Source organism: Pseudorasbora parva, chromosome 5 (assembly GCF_024679245.1).
Source record: "Pseudorasbora parva isolate DD20220531a chromosome 5, ASM2467924v1, whole genome shotgun sequence".
In the NCBI taxonomy this organism is placed as follows: Eukaryota; Metazoa; Chordata; class Actinopteri; order Cypriniformes; family Gobionidae; genus Pseudorasbora; species Pseudorasbora parva.
This window is the reverse complement of record NC_090176.1, coordinates 47,380,163-47,400,979: the sequence shown is the minus strand read 5'-3', so window position 1 is coordinate 47,400,979 and position 20,817 is coordinate 47,380,163. Positions and strand designations below refer to the sequence as shown.

Here is a 20,817-nt window from a genome sequence, read left to right as displayed (position 1 = left end):
AAACCAAATCACCTACATCTTGGATGCCCTGGGGGTAAGCAGATAAACATCACAATTTCATTTTTGGGTGAACTATCCCTTTAACATGAGTCTATCGCATCTGTTATACCACACGCTACACAATTACAATTCAGCATCTGTCATGTAAGAGCTCTAACGGAGGCTTCCATCGCTGATTGGCAGATACCTCACAGACAGAGTGCGTGCGGTCTAAAATTAGATGGGTGTCTGTGTGGGTTGAGACAGTGAGCGTGTGTCACACAGAGATGACTAAACCGTCATTCATGCCAGAGAAGCACAGTCAAACTGAACAACCCGACCAGTCAGAGTTTCCGGGCAGCTGATAATCAACAAGCCCGCTTCATTGTTTACCACAAAAAAAAGCGCTCAAAGGAAGATTTACTCATGAGGGTACTGCTCAATATTAATTAGAACTGTAACGGCAGCAGTTTTTTTATCTGGGATATTAGGCAGATGCGCTGTTGCTGTGGCACCCTCTGTGTGTGAATAGAGATGTGGCATTTAGAGTGATGAGCATCTAATGACGTTCCCTTTCTAGTGGCGGGTGAGTTTCTGCCTGCAACCCGATTCTGTCAAACATCACAACCATTTCAAGCCATTACCTCACCGGATGATCCCATGAGAGACACGCAGTGTTTCGTTGCTTTCCAGAAGTTTAATTGTGGATTTTCTTTTGATGTCTAGCTGTGTTTTTATTTCATTTTATTTATTTACTTACTTACTTATGGGAACCTAAAACCTGCAGGCATTATTTTTGTGTTGTACTGGATTTGAATTGAGGTAGCAAACTTGATGTAGAATTTCAATTCAACAAAATGGATTTAAAATAAAAATTAAATTAAAAGAAAAGAAATTTGAATAAAAATTGCTGTCATTTTAACTTTTTTTTCCCATTAGGAAAGCAAGGTTTAACTTTAGAAGCCCTGTTTGAACTAAAAAGTCGGAAAAAAAAGTAAAAAGTTACAGATAGATACAGGTAGACGGATAGATAGAAATTTAGATGGATGGATAGACGGATTAATAGACGGATGGATAGATATATAGATGCATAGACGGATGGATAGATATATAGATGGATAGACGGATGGATAGATATATAGATGGATAGACGGATGGATAGATATATAGATGGATATATATATAGATGGATATACAGACAGATGGATAGATTTGCATATTTATATTTTTGTTTATATATTTGGTCATAGTTGGAAGAAGGGTGGAAGAACACTTAATTGGCCAGAATTAATTACCTGTGTTCAATTTATTTTAACTGCCGTTTATTAAACTCCTCTTCCTAATGCAAGGCTTTTAATGCAAATCTAGAGACTTCTTTGTGTTTCCATCACAGTCTATGCGCACTGAGTAAAAATACCACTACTGCTGCAAGTAAGCAGTCAGAGTGAACATCCTTTTAAAGAAGAAAACTATTCTCACAGGAGAAGAAGAATGACGTGTCCTCACTCAACCCAGTGCTAATGCACAGACGCTCAGATATAGACAGACAGGAACACAACAGCAGTCTGGATCTGTCCTACACATCAACGGAAAAACATAAACTGTGATGCAGTGAAGACAGCTGTAATCTCTTTGCTAAAACTGATGGCTAATTACGATTTATAACAAATTATCTGCCAGTTTAAACATCACTGGCACATCAGTCCAGCTATGGCAGACAGCGCCAATTAGCATGTTAGTCATTCATATCTGATGGACTGACTGTTGCAGCTTGGCTGTCACTAGTGCAGATATTACCATATGGCAACTGTCTTGCCGTACAGTTTCCTCCACTCGTATTGAAATTGGTTTCCATAGTGATTAGTGCAGATCAAAAAGTAATATTAGGCATTTACAGTGCATCCGGAAAGTATTCACATCACTTCACTTTTTCCACATTTTGTGACGTTACCGCCTTATTCCAAAACTGATTAAATTCATTATTTTCCTCAACTCTACAAACAATACCCCATAATGACAGTGTGAAAGAAGTTTGTTTGAAATCTTTGCAAATTTATACATAAATAAAAAACTGTACATATGTATGATGCTACAAGCTTCTCCCATTCTTCTTCTTTGCAGGACCTCTCAAACTCCATCTGGTTAGATGGGGAGTGTCGGTGCACATCCATTTTCAGATCTCTCCAGAGATGTTCAATCGGGGTTCAACAAGTCTGGACTCCTAATGACATTCACAGAGTTGTCCTGTAGCCACTTTTTTGTTATCTTGGCTGTGTGCTTAGGGTCGTTGTCCTGTTGGAAGACCTTCACCCCAGTCTGAGGTCCAGAGTAATCTGGTGAAGGTTTTCATCAAGGATGTCTCTGTACATTGCTGCATTCATCTTTCCCTCGATCCTGACTAGTTTCCCAGTTCCTGGCGCTGAAAAACATCCCCACAGCATGATGCTGCTGCCACCATGCTTCACTGTAGGGATGGTATTGGCCAGGTAAAGAGCGGTGCATGGTTTCCTTCAGACATGATGTTTACCATTCAGGCCCAAGAGTTTAATCTTTGTTTCATCAGACCAAAGAATTTTGAGAGTCCTTCAGGTGCCTGAAAACTACAGGTGGGCTATCATGGGCTGTTTTGCTTCCGTTGTCATGGCAAATTCTAAGTTCTTGATTATCTCCAGTGCTTTAAAGAAAATCTCCCAGATTTGAAGTTCCAGGTCTCAGAAGAAATAAACTTTATTGTATGAACAACTCAGTGAAATGCCAGCTGAACATCTGACCATCTCTTTCTTAGCTCACACTTTTATACAGTTCTAACTCATGACTTCATTGCAGGTGCATTACTCCCCACACTCTTTGCCACAGTTGCTCTATTCATAAACTTATCTAGCTTTCTTTGTAATGGTGGCCGACTGCCACTTGTTTTTCTTTCTCATCCAATAGGCGTCATTCTATTCATCTTTTTTGATAGTCACCTCATAGTTTTATCCACAATTATATACAAACTTTGTCACGTATCATATTTATCTGTGGAACATCCCCACCTTTCCAGTAACATGACAGTTTCCCAGCGCTTCACACCAATTTTTCCCATACAATTAGGCCCCGTCCACACGGAGACGCGTTTAGCTGTATACGTATAAATTTTGTACCGTATCAGCGTTTCGTCCACACGGATCCGGCGTTTTAGAAGCATGCATCCGATATTTTTCGAAACCGGGTCCCAAAGCGGATAAATCTGAAAACGCTCATCTTCCGTCTTCGTGTGTACAGCGAATCCGTATATTTTCTGAAAGGGTGATGTCATCACACTACGTCCAGCACGGTGAAAGAGGTAAGGGATACAACTACGGGCACTTGGCATGCGCACATCAATATCGCATCATTTAATTAACGTATCTGCATTACTGTAGGGTATGTTTTGGGTTGGGGTAGGTGTAGGCATTAATAAAACAATACAAGTAGCAAATGTATTTATTGTTATTTTATTGTGAGATTTTGCCTCACCTCCGACCACTGCTATACACCTGCTAGCCACAACGCTTCTTCTCAGTTTTTAGTGTATTTCTGTGGCAGAATTACAGCGCCACACACTGGCCTGGCATGCAAACTACATCGTTTTTAGTCCGTTTTTGTAATCTTGTGTGGACGCAGATATTTCTTGAAAAAAAAAAGATCGGATTGGGACAGCGCTGGCTTCGTGTGGACGGGGCCTTAATGTAATATCTCTTGTTTCTCACGCCTTGATGTTTTTTTACGTGCGACAGGCCTTGATTTCTTGGTGCTCAGCCGAGGCCAGCTTATACTGCATCTAAGGCCTAGTGAGGCCTACTAAGGCCTAGTGAAAATGAACTACTTCTACACCGTCTGGCAACTTAACCATATAGGCCTGATTGATGGAGTGATGCAGAGATTGTCGTTCTTCTGGAAGGTTCTCCTCTCTCCACAGAGAAATGCTGGATCAGGTTCTTGTTTACCTCCCTGACTAGGGCACCTTCTCCCCCAAGCGCTCAGTTTGGCTGGGATGCCAGCTCTAGAAAGAGTCCTGGTGGTTCCAAACTTCTTCCATTTATGGATGATGGAGGCCACTGTCCACATTGGGACCTTCAATGCTGCAGAAATGTTTCTGTACCCTTCCCCAGATCTGTGTCTCGATACAATCCTGTCTCAGAGGTCTATACACAATTCCTTAGACGTCATAGCTTGGTTTATGTTCTGACATGTATTGTTAACTGTGGGACCTTATATAGACAGGTGTGTGCCTTTCCAAATCATGTCTAATCAACAGAATTTACCACAGGTAGACTCCAATCAAATGGTAGAAACATCTCAAGGATGATCAGTGGAAACAGGAGAACCTGAGCTCAATTTTCAGTGTCATGGCAAAGGCTGTGAATACTTATGTGATTTTATTTTAATTTTTTTAATACATTTGTAAAGATTTCAAACAAACGTCTTTCATGTTGTCATTATGGGGTATTGTTTGTACAGTTTTGAGGAAAATAATAATTTGAGTCCATTTTGAAATAATGCTGTAACATAACAAAATGTGGAAAAAGTAAAGCGATGCACTGCATATCTTGTGAGCAAGGCTAGACCGATATATTGGTCAAAATGAATAATCATGAATATGTATGTGCACTGGGCGATAACCATCAGTCTCGATCACGTCTCTTTAGAAAATTTGGACCAAACGGCTCAATTCATATGGATTCATTTTACAATCTCTTTGTGAACTTTTTGAAGCATCAAAGCGTTAGTTGCGTAGCTGTCAATAGAGGGACAGAGAGCTCTCAGATTACATCAAAAAGATCTTCATTTCTGTTCTGAAAATGAACAAAAGTCTTACAGATTTGGAACGCCATGAGGTTGAGGAAATAATGACAGAATTTTTGGGTGAACTGTCCGTTTAAGAAAATCATAGGACAGACCAACATACATCTAATCAATCAAAAAAATATGATGCCTTTGGAAATGACATGGATTACATCATATGTCAACCTCAAAAGCATTTGTGTTTCAACTGGATCAATTTTCCTTCTTCAGTGAATGGGCAGCACTCGCTTTTGTCTGTCAACAAGACTACTGTGCCTTGAGAACAGTTTAACTTTTTTTTTCATATTTGTGCAATTTTTAATATATATATATATATATATATATATATATATATATATATATATATATATATATATAATTACAAAATATAAAAAATAATTCAACTAATTAGAAAAAAAGTTAAACGGTTCTTGATAGATAGATAGATAGATAGATAGATAGATAGATAGATAGATAGATAGATAGATAGATAGATAGATAGATAGATAGATAGATAGATAGATAGATAGATAGATAGATAGATAGATAGATACCAATTGTATATATCAGTTAGCAATTGATAGCACAATGATAGCTGTTAAAGTTTAAATCACAACAAATAAACATATTTCACTTGTGCTATAAAACCCTGCCCAGGCTGGTTTTTGAAATGAGAAGTATGATAATTAAAAGGCAGCGTGAGATTTATTAATGCATCTCCTTTATGCTTGAAAACAAAAGGCTGCGTGTGTTGTGACATCCCCTGCGATGGTCTTCCAGACGTTGAGATAAACTGTCACACCTTTAATGATGATGGCCCTCAATGCTGCTCTATTGAATTTCAATGATGTTATTTGGAGAGCTGTAATTAACTCGAAACAGATCGAGAGGTGACGAGACTCCCTAACTTCCTGTTTATAAACACAGGAGTTCTGTTACCGCAGGATCTCACTGCAGTATATTTAGAGAGTTTTACATTTTCTGACAGCAATGCTAAGATGTTCTGGATGGTTGCCAGGGTGTTGCTAGGTCTAGGTGTTCCTTATCATTGCTCCAGGTCAATGATTTTTTTACCATTCTTCTGATTATTCCCATTATTTGATATTTGTCTCTCTTCTCCTGTTGTTTACTTTATTCATTTCAACTGTATTTGATTTGCTTTTTTTCTTGTTTTCTTATAATTAGTCTTTTTTTATTTGATATCTTTACAGTGACCTTGAGTGATTAAAAAAAGAGCTATATAAAAATCAATGACAATAATTAGATATCATATAAATGTATTATTACATATTAAAATATAATTATTAATGTATCATATATAACTTTTTGTTAATGTATTATTTTATAATTAAGGAAAATTTGGCAGAAAATAAGGATAAAAATATAAAGCACAGTCATATAGATCTATGTCATGTGACATGTCACAAATATAGATTTATGTTTATTTTCAATTTCAATTAGTTTGAACCATGGGCATCGGAAGTAAAAAAATGTACGTAGGTCCTCCCCCCGAAAATGTTCACTGGCATAGATACCTTTTACATTAAGTGCAAATAACCCGCCTTGTTTACCAAATGTCTGGTTGGGCCAGACATTAGTGTAGGGATCGAGGGATAATGCAGAAAGTTTTGATGCAAATTGGCCCGAGGTTAAAATCCGCCTTTACTGAACTCGCTTGTATGCCACATATCAGATCGAAAAGGCATTTATTTTCAATACAAATTAAGATTTTTTTCCCCAAAAAGATTTAATAAAGTGTCTAACGTGTTAAATAATTAAGTGTTTATTAGAGACGGTAAAAGTGAGTGGGTCCAATATCATTGGTCTTAAAAAGTGGGTGGGTCTTGTTCCACCCACATACAATGGTTTGAACAATTTAATTTAATTCAAGTTATTAAATGAACTTAATGCAATTTTTCTTGCTTCAGCAAAAAAAAATAAATAAATAAAAAAAATTCATTGCATTAAGGAGTTGCTTTCTCCAAGAAGGATGCAAATGATGCTGCCTTCAAATTTGTCCAAAAGAAGGGCTGTATCCGAAATGAACCCCTATACCCTCATTCACTATTCCCTACTCCACTAATATAGTCCACTTCAGGGAGTTAATAAAACGAGTGAATTCAGAAACTGAGTGCGCCGGTAAGGCTGCCCCTTTTGCACAGTTTGATGTTGCTGTTTAGTAATTATTTGAACAAACTGGCAACTGCAGTAATGAAAAGATGGATCTCTGTCATGTAAAAACCTTAATTAAAGTCCCCAAATTGTACACCTTTCTGGAGTTTTATTTTAGGTGTTGATGTCTAACTATATATATATATATATATATATATATATATATATATATATATATATATATATATATATATATATATATATATATAATATATTATATTTGAGGTATAAGTACCAAAAACTATTGCAATATCCTTTCTCAGGAGCTCTGATAAGAGCAGGTTGATTTAGGCCAGTCTTATTAATATTCATAAGCCTCTCTTCTGACTGGCCTGATGTTTTCGGAAGCTATGGTAATGCAGGGCTGTCAGTCTGCGGCCGTGGGCGGGGCATGAGGAATGTGACGTCACATTCCTAAGAGAATCAAAATGGCTTGTCTATTGAGACAGCTTTGGGTCAATGGGGTTTAAAAAAGGGGTGGGTAGATTTTTAATCATTGTAGGGAGGTTGTGTTCACATACTTTCAACACACATTTATATCTAAATGTAAGTAACTAAATGTAAGCAGATTTTGCAAAACAGGTGACCTTTAAACAACTTACCAATCAATTAAAGAGGAATTTATACCTGTATGATATTACACTGTAGCCACATTAGGCCAACGGTTTGGAAAATGAATGGATGGATGATTCAACTACGGGCGCCACCTTCTGGTCAGACGTGGAATCTGCCGCAACTCTCACAGTGCATTATGGGTATTTTCTAGCTGTTTATCGGTTGTACACTCGTTATTGTGGTGCATTATGGGATTGAATGAGTGCACTCGATAACGTCCACTATGGTTTCAGACACCATTACAACTGGCAGTTCCCTCAAACAGTGCCCTATTTAAGAGTATAGGGGCTGATTCAGGTGTTGTGATAGCACACCTGTCCTCAACAATCCACAAAATTTAGGGCATCCTTTATGTTCGTAACACAAACACTGCTAGACGATTAACATGCCAAAGTTTAATATACGGTGTATTCAAATCCATAACTCTAAGTATAAGCAACAGCAATGCTTCATGGAAACTCGCGTGCTGACGGTGAAATGCACGAGGCCACAGTAACCTGCATGCTACATCACGCGGAAGTCAAACACACTATATGAAAGCATCAAATCATTTGTTACATGGTGGAAATGGAAGACCAGCAGGTCAAGGCAACATGTTATCCCTCATTTCATTTGTGTGTGTGTGTGTGTTTGCCCTATATGCCATGTAATTGTGCGATGCTCGCTCAAAAAAAATAAAAATAAATCCCATGCGCTCTCCTCTAGACTCATAATAGGCAAGACACGGACTGAACATTCCATACAGGCGTCATGGCAACCGGTCATGGCTGAATCTCAGAATATGAGAGAGAGAGAGAGAGAGAGAGAGAGAGAGAGAGAGAGAGAGAGAGAGAGAGAGAGAGAGAGAGAGAGAGAGAGAGAGAGAGAGAGAGAGAGAGAGTCCGACTGCTGAGCACTGATGAGACGCATCAAACACTGCTCGTCTCTAATTGATCTCTAAGTCTTTCTGTCACCAACAAAAAGCTTTACTGACTGAATGAGCATCTCAGTTCAACTGATGGCACTATTAAATTAATTGAGACAGGGAATTTCAAGTTTATAAAGACAGACTACTCTATTTGTATATTTGAATGTACTCTCAGTGTATAAAGGAATGACTTACACATGCCAATGACATAGTGAAACACCTGAGATAAAGTAATTCAGTATGAATAAAGCTATAAGCCGTGAGTTGTATATGACAATGATTTTAAAGTGAGAACATATTCGACACAAGTAAAAAAACAAGAATGGCAATGCGTGCACATAGTCCCGTTGCACATACTGTTGTGTTGAGGTGGTCACCGTTGATCCTGGAAAAGCATCCCTGTCCGAAAATGTAGTCCTAACCAGGATTTGACATTTGCTCACCAGCCACAGTAGGCTAGAGGTTTTACAAAGTTTCACTGGCCACAATTTTGACATCGATACCATGCGGAAAAAACTTTTGTATAGATTTTTTGTTTGGCAGCAGGTGTATTAGGCTGCTGTCACTTTAAGGGCTAACAGATGGATCCATTATATTGTTACACATGCCTTTTCTTTCTCAATTGTTTGCGTTCACTTTAAACATAATTGACTGTGTTTATGTGAATACTCACCAAAACCAGCTTTTGAAATTATTTTGTGTGTATTTTACTGTTTAAATGCAATAAGCAGCAAAAAATAACTGCTTTTAGTACTGAGAGGCGGATTTATGTGCGCACTGGGTCAGGGTCATAAACACCAAATATATAATTCTATTTTAATTCATTGCATTATTGCACGTAATGAAGTGTTCTGTATGTTGTTGTTAGAATGACGAAAGGTTTAAAAATCTAATTTTTAGTTTGGTCTGCACTCGTTAATGTCAAAATTGTTGAGATGGCCAATCAGATCAAAGTAGGCGGAGTTTACCAGCTACAGAAGCAGAGCGTGAATTCCAGCAGGAAGCGTCAGTTTAATGTTGAAAGAAAGTGAGTAAGTGAAACAAACTATTTTGCGACAGAAATGTTAAACGACAGTCGGTAACATCCAGTGATGCAAACTACTCAACTTTTTTCTCTCAAATATGACCTTTTGAATTGAAAATATGCATTTATGTGATTCATGTCATTCCTAACAGAGTGTGAAGAGACAAGAAACATTTCACGTTTTTAACATTTTAGGCATACAAATAAATGTAATTCCCAACTAGAATTACCTTCACTGCTCGGTTTCTGTAGGCTTTATAAAAATTGGTCCCCCCACAAATGTTCAAGATATGGTAACATCCTTGCACTGGTAATCTGCGGGAGTAAAAGGATGTGCAATCCCACGGCAAAATCCCTCCCAACAAACAAACAAACTAAGAAGCAAAAATCTGTGTGCATACGCAGTTGGGAAAGCAATCAAGTTCTTATTGTTCATTTAGTCTTAAAGTGACAGCAGCCTAATAAACCTGCAGCTGTCTGTCATCTAATGTTAATCAAACAACAAAAGAAAATAAGTGAATCATTCACTGAGTGAACCCTTGTCACAGGGTGTTTTGGTGTTGGGTTCATGTTTCATGTTTTAAGGTTTTCATGTTCACTGTCATGTTTTGTGATTGCACTTCCTGGTTTCATGTCATGTGATCATGCCCTCATGTGTTCCTGCCTCGTGTTCCTGTGTCATGTTGTCATTGGTTTATGGGTTAATCATTGTTCACAGGTGTCTCTTGTCATTAGCCCTTGTGCATTGAAGCCCTCATGTTTGCCATAGTCTTGGTCTGTTATTGAATGTGTGAAGGCCTGTACCATGATGGTAGTTTAACAAACTCAGGTTTACAGGATTAGTTTTGAGTTGACAAAACCAAACCATTGTATACAGGCTTTGTTGGTCCCATGATGCTGATCATCAGCTTTCTCTGTCAACTCAGGCTTTGATCCTGAGGTCAGGGGTTTAGCTGTGACATCAGCAGTGAACAGCCAATCACATGCTGTGGAACTGAGATTCACTTCTCACGAGAGAATCAGTGAGATTAATTTCTCTCTTCTGCAGAATATTACATGATTGAAAAATATTAAGAATTATTAAAAAAAATACACAGCAAGAAGAAAAGCTGTCTATGAAAGAGGACAACTTAAAGAAAAAATAGTATACGTCAATGCAAGTAAAAGTTATGAAGTTAGTTTAGTTGATATAGAGAAAATTGAACATTTAAGCTCAGTAAGCTTCTTTTTTTTAATAGTTTTATTTATTGATTTTTTAGCTTATTTATATGACTTTATGTAGGCTATTTATATTAATTTTAACAAAGTGCCTATTAATGATTGATTAACTAAAATGATAAATGTGTAATTGATTAAGGGTATAATAATTACATAAATTATATCTAAATCATTCAAAATTATTAGTTGATAATTTATAGTAGTTAAAAGCCAGATGCGTTAGTCTTTAAAAACCATTTGCTATGTAGTGACCTTTAATTTGGAGCAGAAACAGGGGGAGTGACTTTATTGCATCAGAGGTGTGTCACTTTACTCACAGCTGATTGGCCCAATTTCAGTTTGAGATCTCTTATCCAGAACATAACCTGCCCTGGAGCAGGTTAACTGTGGAGCGTATGTTACTATGGCGATGAACACAGCTAAAAGCCAAACCACTTTAATGGTACCTAAAACACAGGATTGGCAGAAACTAAGCTTAAACAAATCTGGCTAACCTGCTAAACTGGCTTCATGGTACAGGGCCCTGCTGTTGGTGAGTGCGTACGTCAAGTCTTTTGTTTAATCCAAGTCTTTGTTGAGATTCATGTCATGATTTGTGTCAAGCCAAGACTTTTTTTTATGTTTGGATTTTGAGTTTGTTAAATAAAACTGCATTTTGGGTTTATCAAAACCTCGCCTCCAGTGGACATTGTTACAACCCTATGCAGTGTTTTTTTTTTTCCATTTGATTACTTTATTCAATTTCTGTATTGGCTTTTTTTCTATTGTATTTGTCCTGTTGTATTAATGTTTCAACTCAGTGTTGTTTGTTGACAGTATAAAGAAAAGTTTAAGGTATAAAAGGTGTGCTTAGGGCCCCCAGAAGTCTAGGACTGGCACGTTAAATACTTAAATGTATGCACCAATACATAAGGATATTTTGTTATTCAGATGGCTAACTAAAAAACCAAAAAAAATTTTTTGTCTGTTGCTCCACTATGACAGTAGTTGACCTGAGAAAACTGGCCATTAATGCAGATGGTGTGCTCTTTAGGGCAACGCATGCATAGCAATGACAATTCAGGTTCATGTATTGTTCTTAATTGCGATTGTATTTACAGGGCCAGTTCAATTCTGAAATGGTGGCCCAACCCTAAATGTTTCTAATGAAAGTCCATCTTGCAGAGTGTACCGTGCATCTGAAAGAATTCACATATCATTCACAGAAATGTAAGCATGGACCCGTGCCTATACAAACACGGCCCAGAACTGACGGTGTAGTAACCACCCTGTATGTTTCGCTTCACTACCACGATATTGCTGTATCCAGCAGGCTGGAAACGGCTTTGTTTCTCCTCATTGCGTTCGCTCTGTATATCAGAAACAGATTACGGTGTTCTTTCTCCTGCTTTCTTTTTTTTCTTCCCTTTTCAGTTTTTTTTCTCCTGAAGGCATGCATGCATGTTATAGCACAGAGCTTGTTCATCGATCAAACCGACGCTTCTGTCTGTCCACCAGCTGCTGATTTTCCTCTTCCACCGGGGCATGATGCTTCCCCGACCTGTTACAAGGTGTTTTACAAGTCCATATGAATGGATTGCCCGGTCACATTTATATGCATATGCAAATTGTAGCCATTCCTATACAAAAGGGAAGCAAATTGATTTGGCTACATGCACGCAAATGCATGCGTGAGGACGTCATGTGAAGAGAGACAGAGCGCTGGGCTGTTATCAGGGAAGACGGCATGCCACCTTTCCTGTGAATCTTTAATGGGCGGGATTCAGCGCTCTGGCAGCATTGCCATCTGTGCGCAGGTTAGAGCCATGCATGGAAGATTTAGTTATTCAAATGACCCAGCTTAATCAGCCCCTCCTAGCAGACTGGAAATCCATTCTGTAAATGTTGCCGTGTCCTTTGAGTGTGTCATATAGAGTAATTAAATCATGTTCCCACGGGGAAGATTTGAAAGGATAAACAGATGCAGTCAAGAGTGGTGTGAACACACAGCGTCTTGGATCATGATCTGAAAGATGTGTAGGCAAGAGAGCTGGCTTTGCTGCGTTTCTATGCTGGAGTCGTGATGAAAGCGATAGTTCACCCAAAACATGGAGACTGTCAACATTTACACAGACTCGTGTCATTGCGACCGGTATCATTTTATCTTCCTTGAAACACAAAAAAGAAATATGAGATTGACTGTTCAGTATTTTCAGTAAAACAAGACATACTACGGCTGCATCTGAAATCTCACTTCCCTACTATATAGTAGGTGAAACAAAAGTATGTGACCAAATAAATTCCTAGTACTCATAAAGAAGTAGGCAAAAAGACGTGTGCTTACGATGGATACTTTACTATCCCATGAGGCAACAAGAGAGGATTTGTGAATGAAGGTGAAGCGACTGACATGTCACATGATAATGACAACATATTGAATGTAGAAGGTCCAGGTTACATTCACACTATTTATTACTTTAAGATTAATTTTCAAAAACGTATACACTTGAGTTAAATTTCTAAAACGTATCATGCCAATTGAGGTTGAAGATACTGACATTTAACTTAACTTGGCTATCATTTTTACCAGTGCACACACATTCGTACTATACAGAACACGTGGTAACACTTTACTTAAAGCTTTTATGAATAATGCATTATAAAAGTATTTTAATGCATGGATTATGCCTTGTTAATGCATTGTATGATTTCATCAATAATTGTAAACACAGTGATACTACGTTATAATGCATATACATATACTTTTTTATAAAGTATAATAAAACACATGTAACAAGGAATCTAAAAACATTATAATGTAGTTTTTATATAATGCAAATATTATAATGCAATTATGGTGAAAATGTATAATGCATTATAACATACTGTATATTATTAATACCTAGACTTGTTTTCAAAGACTCTATGGCATTATATTCAGATCTATGGCATTATATTCAGACCTATGGCATTATATTCAGACCTATGGCATTATATTCAGATCTATGGCCTTATATTCAGATCTATGGCCTCATATTCAGATCTATGGCATTATATTCAGCTCTATGGCATTATATTCAGATCTATGGCATTATATTCAGATCTATGGCATTATATTCAGGTCTATGGCATTATATTCAGATCTATGGCCTTATATTCAGATCTATGGCATTATATTCAGATCTATGGCCTTATATTCAGATCTATGGCCTTATATTCAGACCTATGGCATTATATTCAGACCTATGGCATTATATTCAGACCTATGGCATTATATTCAGATCTATGGCCTTATATTCAGCTCTATGGCCTTATATTCAGCTCTATGGCATTATATTCAGATCTATGGCATTATATTCAGATCTATGGCCTTATATTCAGCTCTATGGCATTATATTCAGATCTATGGCATTATATTCAGATCTATGGCCTTATATTCAGCTCTATGGCATTATATTCAGATCTATGGCATTATATTCAGATCTATGGCCTTATATTCAGCTCTATGGCATTATATTCAGACCTATGGCATTATATTCAGATCTATGGCATTATATTCAGACCTATGGCCTTATATTCAGACCTATGGCATTATATTCAGACCTATGGCATTATATTCAGACCTATGGCATTATATTCAGATCTATGGCCTTATATTCAGATCTATGGCCTTATATTCAGCTCTATGGCATTATATTCAGCTCTATGGCATTATATTCAGATCTATGGCCTTATATTCAGACCTATGGCATTATATTCAGACCTATGGCATTATATTCAGATCTATGGCATTATATTCAGACCTATGGCCTTATATTCAGACCTATGGCATTATATTCAGACCTATGGCATTATATTCAGACCTTTGGCATTATATTCAGATCTATGGCCTTATATTCAGATCTATGGCCTTATATTCAGCTCTATGGCATTATATTCAGATCTATGGCATTATATTCAGATCTATGGCCTTATATTCAGCTCTATGGCATTATATTCAGATCTATGGCATTATATTCAGATCTATGGCCTTATTTTCAGCTCTATGGCATTATATTCAGATCTATGGCATTATATTCAGACCTATGGCCTTATATTCAGATCTATGGCCTTATATTCAGATCTATGGCCTTATATTCAGATCTATGGCCTTATATTCAGCTCTATGGCATTATATTCAGATCTATGGCATTATATTCAGATCTATGGCCTTATTTTCAGCTCTATGGCATTATATTCAGATCTATGGCATTATATTCAGACCTATGGCCTTATATTCAGATCTATGGCCTTATATTCAGATCTATGGCATTATATTCAGACCTATGGCCTTATATTCAGATCTATGGCCTTATATTCAGACCTATGGGCATTATATTCAGACCTATGGCATTATATTCAGATCTATGGCCTTATATTCAGATCTATGGCATTATATTCAGATCTATGGGCATTATATTCAGACCTATGGCATTATATTCAGATCTATGGGCATTATATTCAGACCTATGGCATTATATTCAGATCTATGGGCATTATATTCAGGTCTATGGGCATTATATGAGGTCTATGGCATTATATTCAGATCTATGGGCATTATATTCAGTACTATGGCATTATATTCAGATCTATGGGCATTATATTCAGACCTATGGCATTATATTCAGATCTATGGGCATTATATTCAGACCTATGGCATTATATTCAGATCTATGGCATTATATTCAGATCTATGGGCATTATATTCAGATCTATGGCATTATATTCAGATCTATGGCATTATATTCAGATCTATGGCATTATATTCAGATTTATGGCATTACATTCAGATCTATGGCCTTATATTGAGTTTGTGGCATGAAAGGTTGCAGTGATGTAGTCTGGATGCCGGCCTAACTTAGCCCCGCCCACAACATTTTTAGGTCGGGCAGTTTGGTCTGGCCTTGCTCCATAGAGGAGTAATTATCCCCCAACAGAAACTGTTCAGACCAATGAAATCATCAGGGCGGGCTTTAGATGATGACGGACAGATGATCAACAGAAACGTAATAATGCACTTTATCAAAGGGGCTTGGATTATATTTGTTCAAATCTTAAACGGAGAGCTTGTTTCTATATGTATTCACCTTCACAATTTCCCTCCGAAATGATGATCATTTTGGGTAAGTACTCTGTGTATCATTAAATTTTTCAATTATTAACATAGAAAACAACCCGCGGAAGAAAAAAATGCGGACTTGGCAACACAGTGCAGTTGAGCTCTGTTGACATTTGACAATGCGTCCCTTCGTTGCTCTGATTGGTTGTAGGTCTATCCAATTGAGGTCTTTCCTGGTTCGGTTGAAACACGCCCCATAATCACAGCCCAATGGAGCATCAGACTCATATTCTGACTAGAATTGAGTATGACCACGTCAGGCTAGCAGTGATGAGCATTGTAGCCGATCACAGACCTGTTGAGCTCATGAATGCAGTGATCTAATCACTGTAACTCGATTTCTGCACACTAATGAACGCTTTCATCATAACTAACAGTGCAAACACAATGTAAATAAGAGATTTGTTAATTATAACGGGAGTTTTGGCGAGAGTAATAAACAATGATAAACTGATAAACAATGTGAAGTTGACTTTTTAGTCACAGGCTTGATTTACTGACACAAACAGCAATAAAGAACATCTGACTTGTGCATGAATCATTACATGATATTACAAAACATTGGTTACAGGAGATTTAATCAGTTCATATCAAACGATCTGTAACAGCAATAGTGACACAGCTTTTTTACTCCTAAGTGAGTGATCCTGTCAGATCTAATATAGAAGGCACAGCATAATTTTTTTCATTTTAGTCTCTGCAAATCCAGCGTCAGAAGGAAGGTTATGTTTCACCAGCCTGGCACTGCACAGCGTTTTGCACTCTTCAAAGGCAGGTTTATCACATATTTCAACATGACATCATGACTTTGCGTAAACATACACACTACTTTCTAAAGCCAAGTGGCGTGTTATCTGTACACATTTTGAGCTATCCACGTGTATATACGCCGAAACAAACCATTGTGTGTGTGTGTGTGTGTGTGTGTGTGTGTGTGTGTGTGTGTGTGTGTGTCCGTCCATAAGGTAAATGTATTTATAAACATACTAAATTATGGTTTTTTTTTTTTTATGTAAAAATGCAGAATTATTTTTTTGTGATGGGTAGGTTAGGGGCAGGGGCAGTGTGCATCTGTATGTTTGTGTGTGTGATGGATAGGTTTAGGGACAGGTGCTGTGTGTGTGTGTGTGTGTGATGGGTAGGTTTAGGGGCAGGGGCAGGGGCTGTGTGTGTGTGTGTGTGTGTGTGTGTGTGTGTGTGTGTGTGTGTGTGTGTGTGTGTGTGTGTGTGTGTGTGTGTGTGTGTGTGTGTGTGTGTGTGTGTGTGTGTGTGTGTGTGTGTGTGTGTGTGTGATGGGTAGGTTTAGGGGCAGGTGCTGTGTGTGTGTGTGTGTGTGTGTGTGATGGGTAGGTTTAGGGGCAGGGGCTGTGTGTGTGTGTGTGTGTGTGTGTGTGTGTGTGTGTGTGTGTGTGTGTGTGTGTGTGTGTGTGTGTGTGTGTGTGTGTGTGTGTGTGATGGGTAGGTTTAGGGGCAGGGGCTGTGTGTGTGTGTGTGTGTGTGTGTGTGTGTGTGTGTGTGTGTGTGTGTGTGTGTGTGTGAAGGGTAGGTTTAGGGGCTGTGTGTGTGTGTGTGTGTGTGTGTGTGTGTGTGTGTGTGTGTGTGTGTGTGTGTGTGTGTGTGTGTGTGTGTGTGTGTGTGTGTGTGTGTGTGTGTGTGTGTGTGTGTGTGTGTGTGTGATGGGTAGGTTTAGAGGTAGGGGCAGTGTGTGTGTGTGATGGGTAGGTTTAGGGGCAGGGGCAGTGTGTGTGTGTGTGTGTGTGTGTGTGTGTGTGTGTGTGTGTGTGTGTGTGTGTGTGTGTGTGTGTGTGTGTGTGTGTGTGTGTGTGTGTGTGTGTGTGTGTGTGTGTGATGGGTAGGTTTAGGGGCTGTGTGTGTGTGTGATGGGTAGGTTAAGGGGTAGGGGCAGTGTGTGTGTGTGTGTGTGTGTGTGTGTGTGTGTGTGTGTGTGTGTGTGTGTGTGATGGGTAGGTTAAGGGGTAGGGGGATAGAATGAAACGGCGTTGATAAAAAGCAATTATGCGTCTTGATAGCACGCCAAAATGGCATGTGAATTGGTGTATCATACATACGCCATTTCATGAGATCAGTCTGCACATTTGCTCATTCCAGTATTAGCGTCATGTCTGTTATTTACCTACTACTTGTCATTCGTGAACCAGTGTGCGGGGCTCATCTTCTGCAGAGGCGGTCTTTCACCTGATATCATAAATAGGCCCAGTCCAAAACGAGTTGGTCGTCTGGTTTCAATAAAAGCTGTTTTTCAGTTCTTATAGTATGATGACCTCTTATATGTCAAACGATCAAGGAAAATTTGATTTCGCAAATCGTGACCCCTTTAAGTATGTTTGCACAAGGATATTATTGGATATATATTCCTGAAGACGAATGTGTGTCTCCTTTTTATTTCATTGTGCGAGCCTGTATGTACAGTAAGACTGTGTGGGCAGATTTAGCAGTTTTCAGAAAATGTCCCCAGAGGAATAACAAACCCTGATGAAATTTTCCCCGTTTAGAAATATATATTTTTTTTTAAATGGCAAAAGTGTAATATAAGGTCAATCTATGGGAATTCTAACTAGATTTTGTGAAGAAAAATCTGTACTGACATGTCTGCAATGCTAATGTGTCCAGGGTGTGTTTTTAGCACGTTGCTAGGGTGTTCTGGGTGGTTGCTATGGTTTAGGTTTTTATGATAATTGTCTTTAGGCCAAGGTCCCTCTTTCAATGTAAGTCCTGTTTGATCATCCATCAAGCAAAAATAATCAATTGGGTCACTTGAGAAAGTACTGTGGTTACATGCAAAGTTTAATACTTCAAATATGAGCAATAGTAATCATGATGCTTGCCTTAGCAATCCCCTAATTAGTTTATTTTAAGAACAACAGATGTGACGGAGGCCTCTGCAAGGACGTACACACACAATTGTTTGCCCATGCTGTGCAGCGCTGCCATTCTCAGCTGGTCTCTTCCTGATGTCAAAAGAAGCTGGTGGATTTGCAACAAAGGGAGTTCATAACAAGCTGCAGTGGCAAATTTAGACTCACGGCAATCTCTCTCTCTCTCTCTCTCTCTCTCTCTCTCTCTCTCTCTCTCTAATATCCTCAGCTTGGGCTCTACGGACCAATCTTCTCCCAATCACACATTCTCCACCTCGCACTGCTACAGTCTTTAATTAGTTAAAGTGTCACACGGTGACGCCATGCGTGTCCCTGCAGACAACAAACCAGCTACAAACTAACTCCACTGAACGAGGGACGAACAATCAGTCTAACAGACGGGATTTAATTCAGCAGATTCAAGACCAATGAATCAAAGCTGCCTTTAAAGTCAAGAAATCAAACTTTTCGCAATCAATGCTCCTCCCTACATTTTTCCAATCACTGAAACACTTTACTTAGCCTTTATGTATAATGCATTATAAAGGTATTTTTTTAACGCATTAATTATAATGCACCTTATAATGTATTGTACGTTTTCATGAATAATTGTAACCACAGTTATAATAGCCCTTCAGAAAGTATTAACAAACAAACCAATTTCAGATGTAATACCAAGGAACCTGTGAATGTAAAGTACATTATCCTTTATAATGCATTATACATAAAGGCTTTAAGTAAAGTGCTGGATTATTGTGTCTTTAAGTATAGTTTTTTGATATCAATAAACAAAAGATTATTGGAGGACATTTTACAGAAAAATGCTATTTCAGTTTTTCTACTTCAATGTGTTACTTGCTTTTTCTGAAATTCACTAGTGAAAACTGTTTCTACACTGAAAATAATTGGTATAGAAACCATATTCAATCAGAAATTGTAAGTTTCACAATTAATTACAAGCAAGTAACACATTGAATTAAATATGACATTTAAGACTGACATAGCATTTTCAAATACTGTTCCAGTGTATTCACTTACAAATATGGGTAAAGGGATTGCAAACTTTGACTTCATGTTGACTTGAGGGCATTTCCTCTGAAACACAAATGACTGATGACCCTCATCAATTATTAATCTGAGCAGAGGCATTATAAGCATCAAATCGGCTGGATGTAATGAATGCAGGCTCAGTCTTGAGTTATAGAGACATCAAAACATCTAGACTGGTTGGTTTCATGAATCAAGCAACATTGTCGTTGAATTGACATCCTATTTGCATGAATGAAAAGAAATACGGGAGCTTTTGTGTCCTCAGATGATAAAGCATATACCTAGTGCTAGCGAAGCAAGGTCATGTGTTTGATTTCCTGGGAAAACTGTTAAATGTATAGGCCTGAAATGCTTTGGATAAAAGATTCTGCAAAATGTGCATACGCTTATCAGTAATATTGACGCATGACTGTCACGGCTGATTTTTAACAAAGCAGGTAATCCCAAACCACCTTGAGAGATCGTTTTACAAAACAAACAAATCCATTCTCTTACCTTAAGTGTAGAATGGAACAGGCTTAATTTTCTGCAAAAAAAAAAAGAAAAAAAAAAAAGAAGACAATTCACTAGAAATCCAAATTGTCCATTTAAACCATTAATAATGTTATGATTGTGTAAGAGAAAACGAGTTCAGCGTGACCGCAGCCCGTATTTAATGTAACACGTTTTTTTGAGAACCATCATTCTTCTTATTTTTTCTCCTTGTTCCAGTAATGGGTAAGAGCAGCCATTACAGCACTGGCAGTAGAGTGGGCTGATGCAGACCCTTTATGAATGCTGCCTCATTACTGGAGGGAGTGTTCCCAGGGGAGGGGGGCAAAGCAGAGCACTGCCTGACACAGCTGCACATTCTCAGGGAGAGATGCGATGGCAGCCTGCCTCCTCTCTGGCGCTCTGGTTCACTGACTTTCAGTGGCAGGAGAACAGGGTTGTAAGAGGGTCACACACATTATTGGCATACAGCTCCCTCAAGCATGCGCGCACACACACACACACACACACACACACACATTGGTCTACGTGGTTTACAGGG

General features: G+C 38.2%; 1 protein-coding gene across 2 annotated transcripts in view; it reads right to left on the bottom strand.

Moving 5' to 3' along the window:
• csrnp3 (cysteine-serine-rich nuclear protein 3) overlaps positions 1-20,817 on the bottom strand; it is an 82,374-nt gene that overhangs the window by 60,237 nt on the left and 1,320 nt on the right. Inside the window, exon 2 of one of the 2 annotated variants that reach the window (XM_067444556.1) lies at positions 20,280-20,310. The exons of the other annotated variant lie outside the window; for it this stretch is intronic. The gene's annotated coding sequence lies outside the window, so the exon portion shown is untranslated. The remainder of the gene's footprint in view (positions 1-20,279; positions 20,311-20,817) is intronic. 2 annotated transcript variants of the gene reach the window in all.